General features: G+C 40.0%; 1 protein-coding gene across 1 annotated transcript in view; it reads right to left on the reverse strand.

Annotated features, from left to right (window-relative positions):
- LOC136568518 (transcription factor RFX3-like) overlaps positions 1-11623 on the reverse strand; it is a 212079-nt gene extending 200456 nt beyond the window's left edge. The window contains exon 1 of the mRNA XM_066568526.1: positions 11416-11623. The gene's annotated coding sequence lies outside the window, so the exon portion shown is untranslated. The remainder of the gene's footprint in view (positions 1-11415) is intronic.
- Positions 11624-12009: the final 386 nt, after the last annotated feature.

The raw sequence follows: 12009 nt of genomic DNA on the forward strand, positions 1-12009 counted from the left end.
GACTAAAGCAAATCATCTTGTGACCCTATAAAGGCCCTTTGAGCTCTCCTGGACTGCAGTAGGCTGTGCCAGCACATCCCTCTGAGTGGGATGCCTCTCAGAGCTCATGAACCCTCAAGTTTGCAATAGTTGAAAGACCATTGCTGATAATGAGGCTTAGGCTGACACCCCCCCACTCCTCGAGGTATAACCCTTGCTCATTGAGAACACAAAGGGATTTGGCATATTTCACTGAATTCAAGGGGAGTTTTTAACAGGTACCTTTGCACATATAGATGCATACATCTGTCCGAGTGCATGTGAATTGATTATGGTATAAATGTTGCTATCTCAAATCTATAATTAAGTCATTGTTGCAATTGTAGTAAACCCTACTGAATCACTTCATAAATGTAAATTCTTCCATGATTAAGTACTGCTAAACCCTTTTGCATTGTCCTGGTTTCAGCTGAGAGCGAGTTAATTTCTTCTCAGTAGCCGTTACAGTGCTGTGTTTTGGATTCAGAATGAGAATGGTGTTGATAACACACTGATGGTTTGTTTTTTGCTAAGTTGTGTTTATCCTAAGTCAAGGAGTTTTTTCTTGTCTCATGCTCTGCCAGTGAGGTTTGCAAAAGAAACTGGGAGGGGGCACAGCCGGGACAGGTGGACCCAAACTGACCAAAGGGATATTCCACACCATAAAACATCATGCCCAGTATATAAACTGGGAGGAGTTACCCAGAAGGAGAGATGATCTGGGTTTGGGAAGGGGGTCTGACATTGGTCAGTGGGTGGTGAGCAATTGCATTGTGCATCACTTGTTTCCTTTTTATTATCAGTATTATTATTTGTGATTATTATTGTATTTTACTCTATTTTTGATTATTAAATTGTTCTTATCTCAACATACAAGTTTTACTTCTGATTCTCTTCCCCATTCCACTGGGTTGGGGAGGAGAGAGGGGGGGTCAAGCGAGCATCTGCATGGTTTCTTAATTTCCACCTTTTATTTTGGTTTTATGTCATAAAATAAAGCTTTATGGCATGCAAGACATTCTTTTATATGGATTTCTATCTCTATCTCTCTATCAAGGGCATATGAAGAAATGAAATAGCCTCATTACATTTAATGAGTGGTTTAAAACAAAACAAGATTTACATGGCAAGATTTTGGTAGTTGGGGGAGGTGACATCCTGCTTCCTGATACCCTCCTTCTTGACCAGTATCAGAAGCGCAGGCAGGATGCTGCCCACATCTTTCATGTAAAGTATGATTCTCTAAAATCACACCACCACTGGTGTGTAGAAGCCCAGAAGATAAGGAGCTAATGTGTATGTCTCAAACACTAATACCCAGGAAGCCAGAAAAGGATTATTGCATAAGAGCACACTGTGCAAATGGGCAAAAAAGAGCAGGATGTAGCTGGAAAAGGAGCCATGCAGAGGTAGGGCAGCACTTTTCTAGGACAAACATCCTTGTTCTAGCTCCTGGAGATAAGTACAACACACTCCAGAGCAAGGGCAGGAATGAGGTCAAGTAATGAGCAAGACCAGTAGAGGGGGGATGAGACCACCAAAGACCCCCAAAGCCCTTCAACCCATTTCCAGAAAGGTCCAGAACAACCAACTGTGTACGATGACTAATTTGCATAGAAAGCAAGGAACTTATCTCTGGTGTGGGGAAAACTTATCTATAAAAAGGTACCCTCACAAAGCCTGTGTGGCTTCCCCCAGGACCCGGACACCCTGTCAGCCAGATTAATGCTGGACCCAGGACCAGTGATCTCCTTTCCTCTCCTATCTGACCTCTCTATTTATCTTTCTCTCCATCTTCTCTCTTTTATTTTTCTTGCTACTAGAAGATAAGGGACTAACTTATACCAATTTACATGCCAAGTTTATAATTTACTAAGAAAACTTGGTAAGTTTTTTTCAGACTTGCTGATATTTGTCATTCCTTTTCAACCACGGGCATCTACAAATCCTGGGTGCTCCCTTCCTCTTAGGAGTGGAATGCAACATGGTGGAGTCAATGGAAGGCACAAATTTTACCCACACTCAAAAGGCAATTGCATGATTGGCAGTTGCTGTCAGATGACCCAGCCATCTAGTGTACCTGGCAGTCCACCAGAATTATGACATCACTTATGAACCTATGTTTGCTAATGGTGATTGTGCCATATGGGCACATCACTGCTCATCTTTCTTACTGCTTCAATAAAGCTTTGTTTTATAACATGTTGTCAGACTTCATTAGTGTTCAGACCTCAAGGGGTTGCACAGGTGGCTTTTGTGAAGAAAGATCAGGGGCTGCCCCTGTGCCTAACTGTCTTGGTTCAGGGCAAATTTGGGAGAGAACCCCCAAAGGGGTTCCTCTAGAAAAGCAGATTCAATTGGCCCCTCCCCCAACCAATTCGGGAAAAAACATCTCCTTGAAGAAAAGTGGAAAAAACTGTTTATTAAACACTAAAACCTAAACAATAATTAACAATAAAACCTCTTGCTGCTCCAAAAGAGATGACAAACTCAGAAAAGTCCCCTCCCTGGATTGCAGCTTGGCTCACTCAGTCTCTTATCAGTCCCTCCGGTGCTGGAAATGTCGCAGCCCAGGCCCAGCCCAGTGGGCCACAGGTGCAAGCTGCCAGTGCTCTTCTGGGTGCTCAGTCTAGAGCAGGTTTAAACAGGTCCAAAGAAAAGGGAAAAAAACCCCCACAGTCCAGGGAACTTCTTTGCCTCAGCTAGCTAAAACGAACTAAAACAAAGAAGAGCTCTGTCCTGCTGTCTGTCCATCCACAGACAACAACAGTCCAGGAGCAGCAATGTGGAGGAGTGAGTGCAGTGTCTGAAAACAAACTGCGTGCTTCTTCTCTCCCCCCTTCACTCTCTGGAACAAGTCTTAAAGGTGCAAAACTTATTATTCAGCATAAACAGAGCAGACGATTGAGGATAAAAGCATTATATAGTCAACCCAGGACACTAACAAAGGTCCAAACAAGATAACAAGATAACTAACAAGATCCAAAACGAACTCACCGCTGGCCAAAGTTGAACCAATCAGCAAAGCTGGCAGCACCTCTGTGATAACATATTTAAGAAAGGGCAAAATCACTGCACAGCAGTGTGAGAAAAGGGGGGGGGGGGAGGGGGGAGGGGAAGAATGTGAGAAACAACCCCACAGACACCAAGATCAGTGAAAGTAGAGGGGGAGAAGGTGCACCAGAGTAGAGATACCCCTGTAGCCTGTGGCAAGGATGACAGTGGAACAGGTAGATATGCCCCAAAGAACGCTGGAGCTTATGGAAAGCCCATGCTGGAGAAGGCTCTTGGCAGGAACTGTGGCCCATGGAGAGGAGCCCATGGAGAGGCATGTTGTATTTCTCTGTCTCATTCCATCTCCATACCACCTACCTGCCCACATATTTTCTACCTTTTTCACACCTTTAACACAAAGGATTTTAAAGGGTAAAACAGTGTCGTGGTTTGAGAGGAAGTGAGTTTTTTTTGAGATGCTATGGTCATACTGACAGACTGGTGTGACAGAGTAAATTTGTCCGTCGGTAACTTTTATACAAATCTTCACAAGAATTTCACAAACCTTTTTGAAAAAGGTTAGAGTTTGATTTAAAATAGTAGATTTTATTGTGTTTGGCAAATAAAATTTTAAAAAATCAATATAGGATTTTATATCAACATTCATCTCAAAAAAAGTTAGAAAAATTGTCCCAGAATATTTGTTAGCTGAACCAAGAGAAGACAACAGAAAAAAAATAAAAACAATGAAACACTGACCATCTATATTTTGGAACATAAAAATTGACTAAATGAGTTTTGCAAACTTCACATAGACACAAGCATCTCTACAGTAGGCAGTTATGGAATAACCTGTTCAGAGGAGATCTCTTTCTAACTCCATTAGTTTGACTTATACTCTGAAGTAAAAGAATTTTGATTCCTTCCAAAACATTTGTTTATTTGTTTAGCTGGTGACTTTTAAGAAATCCTACAATTAATTAATTTACAAGAGAAGTTGAAATTTACAAATCTCCTAAAGCATGCATTAAATTTCTTATGTAATGCTCCATTTATTGATTCTTTATTTTCTGTTTTATCTCATAGTATTATGCTAGAAAAAAAAAGGAAATTAGAAAAAAAAAATCCTACCCCCACACCAAAACCTGACAGCCACTCTCATTCTAAACAGCTTTATTTGTTTTGGTGCCAGAAGTGGGGCACACACATTTTTTTTCTCCCCAGAGAAGAGGAGGAGGGGAGAACGTGAGGAAAGAACATGGAGACACCAAGGTCAGTGGAGAAGGAGACTTCCTATTTTGGAGGGACAAAAAGTTCCTTAAATTCAAACTAGTTTATTATGAAAAGAAAACCATTACAATTGCTTGTACTCTTGCTTTATTATTACATCTGACATGTCGCTCTTAAAAATTCAATCTGCTACTGTTGCTAGGAGTCAGTTGCTGTGCAACCTAAAAGGTATGTGGTGCTTTCAGGTTAAGAAGCACTAATAAATCTATAGCCCTCCTTATGCATTTCTGACAAATTTGCTAAAGAGCTTAAAAGTCTACTCAAATAGCCACCCCACACTGACAGATCTCTTATTAAAAGCTTACACTAACAGATTTTACAGTTGCACTGGGTTTTGGTTGGGATAATATTAAGTTTCTTCACAGCAGCTTGTATGGTTCTGTGTCTTGGATTTGTGATTTAAAAGAGTGTTGATAACACATCCATGTTTCAGCTATTGATGAAAGGTGCTTACACAGCACCAAGGTCTTTTCTGTTTCTCATACTGCCATGCCAACAAGTAGACTGGGAATGCTCAAGGAGTTGGGATGGGACACAACTGGGACAGCTGATCCAAATTGATCAAAATAATATTTTATATCATGACATCACACTCATCAATAAAAGCTTCATATTGACTCCAAGTTGTTTTTGTCAAACTCTTTTTCTGGTTTTATTCATTATTTTTATTCCTGAAGATTCTGCAGGCCAAATTGCATACCTAAAAATACCTCTACAGGATCAGTTTTTTCAATAATATTTTTGCAAATCCACTGAAGAAGACTGAAGAAATGGCTAATAAATTAACAATATGGCTTTTCTCCTATAAATTGTTCAAAAGTAGCATGATTGATGACATCTATAGGAAAGAGGTAATCTGGCCTATGCCTTTTGCTCTTCAATTGTATCCATATTACAACAGAGTATAAGGTGTGGATGTTTGCTGACTGGCCAGATGTTTATTGCCAAATGAAATATATAAAACCTGAGAACTGACTGCATTTTCTTCAATAGTATCATAAATTTAGTCTTACCTTTCCCCATATAATTATTCTGATGAAATCTGTGTTCTTGAAACCTCTACCCCTTTCAAATAAGATGGAGGGCACTATCACAGAAATTATTTCTTTAGGAACACAAGAATAAAAGCATGTGTTATCAAAAAAGATGAGATAACTAGTCTATACAACACCCAGTTTGTGCATCTCAAAACATTTAATACTACTTGGTCAAGGTTTTCTACAGGGACCTCAAAAAAGAATAACAAAATGAAGACTCCTTTGAAAGCAAGAAGTTGGGGGGAAGGGGGGACAGAAAAATTTCTTCCTAAGAGAGCATTCATGAATGACAACTGCTTTTGTAACTGGTATTTTGTTTCTTCTCCATATTTCATAAACTTGCAGTATTTTTTCTAAAGCAAATCACAGAATCACAATTAACTAGGTTGGAAAATACCTCTGAGATCATCAAGTCCAAACTATGACCTAACACCACCTTATCAGCTAAACCATGGCACTGAGTGCCACATTAAGTTGTTTTTTAAACACCTTCAGGGACGGTGACTCCACCGCCTCTCTGGGCAGCCCATTCCAGTGCCCAGTCACTCTTTCAGTGAATAAGTTTTTCCTAATGTCCAGCCTAAACTTCCCCTGGAGCAGCTTAACACTGTGTCCTCTCATTCAGTCAGTGTGGCCACACTATTCCTGATACAGGTCAGGATGCCATTGGCCTTCTTGGCCACCAGGGCACACTGCTGGCTCATATTCAGTTGGCTGTGGACCAGTACCCCCAGATCCCTTTCTGCCTGGGCACTGTCCAGCCACTCTGTCCCCAGCCTGAAGCAATGCAGGGGGGTTTTGCGGCCAAAGTGCAAGACCCAGCACTTGGACTTGTTAAACCTCAAAGCCAAGCCAAACCTTTTTTTCTTTTTTTTTGCCTAGTGAGCTTATAAAAGAAACCATAAAGAAAAATTACTTCATCAGGCTAGTGAGGCACTGGAACAGGTTGCCCAGAGAACTGTGGACACCCCATATCCGCATGTGTTCAAGGCCAGGTTAGATGGAGCCCTGAGCAACCTGGTCTAGTGGAAGGTATCCCTGCCCATGGCAGGGGGGTTGGAACTGGATGATCTTTAAGGTCCAGTCCCTTCCAACCCAAACCATGATGATTCCATGATTTCCTGCACTTTTAGGATTTAGCCTTGTAAAGAACACAGAGGAAAGTCAGAATCCTGAATCAAGCACCTATTTTGCTCAACAGAGACAGATTAATATGGAGACATAAGTACAGTATTCACTACTTATAATTACTTTCAAGGACAGATCACTGCAAAATTAAAAGCTATCCTATTGATTGTGATCTCAAAAGTGAGAGAAAACAGCTTAGAAAACAGTCTAAAATATTTTATCTACAGAGCTACAGTTAAAGACATCTAGATATTTATACTGTAAAAATAGCTGTACTTAAAAACTAGCTAATAATCATCTGAACTCCACTTTACAGTCTTGGTTTTTGTTAGATCTAGTTTCTACTAAGAGCAAATGTTTCCTTCTGTGTTGCTCAAGGATACTCTAGAGACGGGAGGGATTTAGCAAAGAGCAGTTGCAATGCTGTCCAACTTCAATTGTTCAATAAGTAACATTTCATTAGTACCATAAGACAGTCTCTTGAATGCAACTAAACTTCTGCAGACATATAGGTTTGTTTATATAAGAAAAGGATAGAGCATCAATCTGTTAAGTTTGGTGAGATGGCTTGGTTAAATAAGTATTCTTCACATGAAGAAATTCAACTAGAATCAGACCCTACCAAGATTAAACCAACATTTCCCCCTTCACTATTGAGTATCTTCCTCATCTGTGAAATGTTTCTACAGTACATACTAAGTTCAATGTTCCCTTTAGTCTTTTCCATTCAAATTTCTTCTCCCTCCCTCACTTCTCAGCATCAAACTTTTAAGTACTTGATGCAAGTACATAGACCAGGCTTTGACACACATGTAGATGTTCATATGCTCATGTCGCTATAGGACACAAAATAACACGACACGGACACGCAGCTTTCTGATGGTAATAAGAGAATTTTTAATTTCTGACTCCAAAATTTATAGTTTTCCAAAAGTGACAGTGGATTGGAGGGTGACAGTGCCACCTCTCCAATGACACTGGACAAACCAACAGTCCATCAAATTTCTCCTCCTCCAGAAAAGAATGCCAAACAATAAGTTATTTACATAAAGTGTGTGAAAAAGTTTGTTACAAGAATGTAAACATCAGAAGGCTTAGAAAAACTTTAAAAATCAGGGCAACATGCTCAATCTCTATAAACACCTGTTTTACATATACATGATAGATATCTGCCCAAAATGAAATAAATATTGCCATCTACACTTAAGTCTCTTGAACATTTTCCAACATGAGTATGTTTTCATTTTGTTGTATCTTTACTAAATTTATTCTTTTTTCAGCTGGCATAGTGCCAAACACCCAGAACCTTCAAGAAAATTACCTTCTCTGCAATTCCAAGAACAGGGCATGTTTAAAAAAAAACACCACCTCAATCACCTGTATTTAAATGTATACATAGATACCAGTAAATACCTGATTTTTAAATGGTAAATTTAATGTAGTAAAGGGTTATTACACCAAGAGATGTCAAGCCAGACACAGAAGCACTACTATATCACAAAGGAATGAGGCTTTAATATGTTCTGCAGAAACCTAAGCAGATATCAATCAAGCACACTTCTATATTATCTAAAAAAATAATTTTAAAAATTCCTCAGATTCTCCAATTTGACAAAAAGGCAAATTCCTCCATATGATTATTTTCACAATATGTTTGAAGATGTTTTAACTGATCTTCAGGTTTCTGGTGTGAAAAACAAATCCTGAACTGCTGAATAAGTGTTCTTTCTAGTAATTTGCAATTGTCTGAAGGAATCTTCTTCAAAATAAATTTTAAATGTCAATTCTGTGTATATTGAGATGAAGCAGGTAACATTTACACCTCAAAAGAAAACAGATTAATAAAAGAGCAACTGCAGGCTATCTCTGCAGCTAAGCTGGATATACGTCAGAAATGTCTAATATACATTACTTCCCAGCCTTGACACACCCCCCTACCTCAAGTAAACTGAAACATTAAACCATGTGGAAGTGAAACGTCTAACAAGGAAAAGGAAAGAATAGTGGATCGGAAACAATTCTGCAAAAAGGAACCATATTGAAGAAATGAAACCCAGCAACAGCAGATAGAGAAAACAGAATTATAATATGTACAGTACCAGAAAAAAATTATCAGCAATAATAAAAAAACATAGTAGGACTAAAACATAAATTGCAAAAGCAAAGAAAATGTTGATCCAAAAAAGTTTTCAAGACTGGCATTTAGTTTAACTCATCAAGAAACAAAATCAACAAAATGGTGGACAAGGGAACTAGAGAGACATGGATTTGATTGATGGAACACTTGGTGGAAAAGGAATTGGCTGGATGGTCACACTCAGAGTTGCAGTCAGTGGCTCAATGTCCAAGGGGAAAGAAGTGACGAGTGACATTCCTCAGGGGTCTGTATTGGGACTGGTGCTGTTTAATATCTTTGTCAGCAACATGGACAGTGGGACTGAGTGGGACTCAGCAAGTTTGCCAATGACACCGAGCTGTATGGTGCAGGTGATGTGCTGAAGGGACAGGATACCATCCAGAGGGGCCTTAACAGGTTTGAAAGGTGAGTCTGTGCAAACCTCATGAAATTCAACAAGGCCAAGTGCAAGATCCTGCACCTGGGTCGAGGCACTCCCAAGTACAAGTACAGTCTGGGCAGAGAATGGATTAAATGCAGCCCTGGGGAAAGGGATTTGGGGCTGTTGGTGGATGAGAGTCTTAATATGTCTCAGCAATGTGTGCTTGCAGCCCAGAAAGCCAACTGTGTCCTAGCTGCATCAAAAGAGGTATGGCAGCAGTGTGAGGGAGGTGATTTTCCCCCTCTATTCTGGTTTGGTGAGACCCCATCTGAAGTTGTGCATCCAGCTCTGGAGCCCCCAGCACAAGAAAGATGTGGATCTGTTGAAGCAAGTCCAGAGGAGGCCACAAAGAATATCAGAGGGCTAGAGCACCTCTCCTATGAAGACAGACTGAGACAGTTGGGGCTTGTTCAGCCTGGAGAAGGCTTTGGGGAGACCTTTATAGCCCCTTCCAGTACCTAAAGGGGGGCTACAGAAATGCTGAAGAGGGACTTTTTACAAGGACATGTAGTAATAGGACAAGGGGCAATGGCTTTAAGCTGAAAGAGGGCCAATTCAGATTGGATATTATGAAGAAATTCTTTGCTGTGAGGGTGGTGAGACACTGGAACAGGTTGCCCAGGAAGTTGTGTATGTCCCCGTCCCTGGAAGTGTTCAAAGCCAGGCTGGATGGGGCTCTGAGCAAGTTGGTCCATTGGAAGCTGTCCCTGCCCATTGCAGTGGGGTTGGAACTAGATAATTTTAAGGTCCTTTCCAACCAAAACCATTTTATGATTCTAGGAAAATGTTCCAAGGCTGTTCTTTAGCTTCCCCCATTATCTGTATTTCAAATATCCCTTTAAAAATACAGCATTTTTTCTTCCATTTCATGGACTTGTATCTGCATGTTAGTAAACAGCAATTCTAAAAATTGAATCATTATTTTCCTGATACAATATTACTTTACAGTTAGCTCAAAATTAGGTTTAATTCAAAAGTATTCATAATGTGATAAAACAAAACAAAACAGAATCACTGAAGATAAAAATATCCTAATTTTGTGCCATGTAAATATGGGTGTAAGAGGCAATTAAACATTTCATCGTGGCACTAAATGAGAAAGAGTAAATTCGAGTAATGCAATTATAGAGGAAATACATATGGGATTTATGTGGCTAAGGGGTGGTGAAAAACTAGATAGTTACATGGTATCCATGTTTTTCTCCTTTTAAAGTAATTTAAAAATAGGTTAAAACCCATAGTAGATATGTTCTCTCCTTTTTCCATGTAGAACTTGTATTAGGCAGCAAAAAGACACTATGCTCATGAGAAAGATAGCATGTACATTTTTTGTAAGAAGAGGTACACTTCCCAACACAGTATAAGCTAGGGTTAATAGACTATGAAATTATTTTAAATCATCTACTGAGATAATACAGCTTGATACAGAAACTGAATGACAAGAAACCATATGGATCAGCAACGTGGCATGGTAGGGCCACCTTAATTAAGAAGGCATAGCCAGGTAGATGGCTCTTATTCCTTTCAAACTATACATTCAACATTTCTTTAGCTCTTCAGAAACAAATATGTTTCTAAGAAAGTAAGACAAACACACAGCATTGTGTGCTCTAAATATGCACAGCTCCTTTGAGTTTACTGAAAACTTAGACGTTTCTATACTAGCAGGTTAAATTCTACAAGTAGCACAAGCTGAAGAATTAAAAAAGGCTCTGAATCAGTGCATGAAAAAATAATATCATCAAACATTCCATGTAGAACAAATATGTTTCTAAAATAAAATGAAAGTGCTAGTTGATGAGAAGAGAATGTTAGGAATTCAGAGGTACAGCCATAAAATAAATTAAAAAATTAAATTACACTTACACCCAGACATGACAATTAATTGCACTGAAGAATCTTACACAGTACCAGTTAGCCCTTCAACCTCTACTATTAACTACTAATCACACCTTCAAGATAATTTTAAAGGATCTCTAAATGTGTACTACAGGTAACATAGGCCTTTCCCTATTGATGTACAAGATACTTTGGAACACTACAAGTACTGCAGCGTGTTAGATAACTTCTAATTATAATTTTTAAAAATAAATACTCTTCATAATAAACAACCACAGGGCAATTTACATAATTTTTCCCCTTTGGAAATGATGTTTCTTCCTATATTATGAATTGGGAAGGAAGAAAGGCTGAGGAAGAGAAAGCGCTCGAGGCTTTTCTCTCTCCCTCCTCCCCGCCCCCCCCCCCCAATCAATAGCGAAGCCCAATGCAGCAGTCCCAGCCTGGATGCTGCAAGGAGGGAGGAGGTAAAAGCTGGGGTGGAGGCAGGGGGGGAGAAGAAAGGAATAGAAAGGTAGAATTGCAAGTCTATACAGAACAGTTACATTCACCTGAATCGTGGAAAGCTGTGTTGTTGTTCTTGCTGGTGGTGGCTGCTGTAGGTGATGATTAGGAAGCAAATAGAAAGCGGTGGAAGAGCAGATGTTGTTGATGAGTAACAGTCACCAGGACTACGGTGACTATGGCGCTTGATTCACAAGGCAACAGTTGCTATAACTCACAAAAGAGAGAGAGCAAGCAAGAAAGAAGGAAGCAGTGGCCCAGCCGAAGAGACCCGGAAGAGGCAGGGCTTACCGTATGACGGACAGCTTTTAGGGCCGGAGGGGAGGAGGATCTGTTTCTTCAAGGAGGAAAGAAAAGAAGGTTTGTAGGAACGTATTAAAACCCCACCTCACTAAGGGCTTGCGAGGGTGCATTCTATCCCCAACAAGCAAAGTGGCACTAGTATGACAATGGACTATCCATGGATGTAAGATCATACGATGTCGGAGTGGGCAAGGAAGGAACCTATAGTGGTGGCTGATAGTTTAAATGGATAGCAACTGCCAGGCCAAAACACGAGTGGGAGGGAGAAGGAGGGAAGAGAGGGTGTGGTCATATCAGCATATCTGTCTCCCGTGTGGATCATGCTCACCGACATCCTG

Source organism: Molothrus aeneus, chromosome W (genome assembly GCF_037042795.1).
Source record: "Molothrus aeneus isolate 106 chromosome W, BPBGC_Maene_1.0, whole genome shotgun sequence".
NCBI lineage: Eukaryota > Metazoa > Chordata > Aves > Passeriformes > Icteridae > Molothrus > Molothrus aeneus.